Source organism: Tupaia chinensis, unplaced genomic scaffold, assembly GCF_000334495.1.
Source record: "Tupaia chinensis unplaced genomic scaffold, TupChi_1.0 Scaffold000410_1, whole genome shotgun sequence".
Classification (NCBI taxonomy): domain Eukaryota; kingdom Metazoa; phylum Chordata; class Mammalia; order Scandentia; family Tupaiidae; genus Tupaia; species Tupaia belangeri.
The window spans coordinates 1,097,928-1,098,926 of record NW_006159915.1 but is presented as its reverse complement, the minus strand read 5'-3'; positions in this window follow the sequence as shown (position 1 = coordinate 1,098,926).

The following is a 999-nucleotide window of genomic DNA, read 5'->3' as shown; positions in this document are numbered from 1 at the left end:
TGTAGGGAATTGGCTGTGGTATCTATGATGGCAAATATGATTTAAGTGTGAAATGGATGGTGTATAATATAGCCATGTTTGTTAACAGCAAATACAAATTGCCTTGCAAAATATTTCATCGGAATATTCTCCCTAACCTATAATTTTGCCAGGCTGAAAGATGTTTAGGCATTGCAAAATGACATCAGTGGTGTTATTTCTATAGTTGGCTGTAATGAGCAAGACTGATGAGTGACTTGAAATAACTTCCAAAATATAAGTAGAGTCTTTTGATAGTTCTTTCTTATCCAGTTTTCTAACTAGAGCTTCCATTACACTTCTGAGTCTCTAAACATGCCAATCAAATTGCAACTGTTGAATTGCAGGTTAGAATGCTGCTCAGCAGTTGCTTTTGGACTATTCCTCTCATAAATCTTGAGAGTTGTTCTGATTTCATTGTCATTAATTCCAATTTTCCCTGTGGTTGCTTTCACATTGACTTGAGAAGTTCCTTTGGGTGCCTGGTTATTTAACCCCAAAGACAGGTGGGTGCCAGTGTCCATATTAATCTGATGGTGACCCACATGGTTTCCTTGGTTGATTGTCAATAGTCCATACACCATTGGAACAGAGTTTCTGTTTCCTCAATGTTTAGATTCATTTAATTCAGCCATTCATTTACAGGAAGGACTTGAAACACAACATATTCGAGACCTTTGCCCAAGACTAATTTGGCCTATTACAGTGCTCTTTGCTCTACTTAGAGGCAGGCTTTTTAGATTTTAAACTGGATAGTATATTCCAGAATTGGCCTGAGTTCCAGAAATACCCATTCTCTTCCATCCAAGCAACCATTCCCCAAGGCTCACTGACTTTCTCTTTTACTGCAAAGTTGTAGATAAACAAAGCAGATAATGAAATCACAACGCTGTCTCTTAATAAATGAGATTGGACACTACCTTGTGAATGGACTTAACCCCTATAAATTGTAAGGTTGGGATATAGAAGTGACTGTTACTA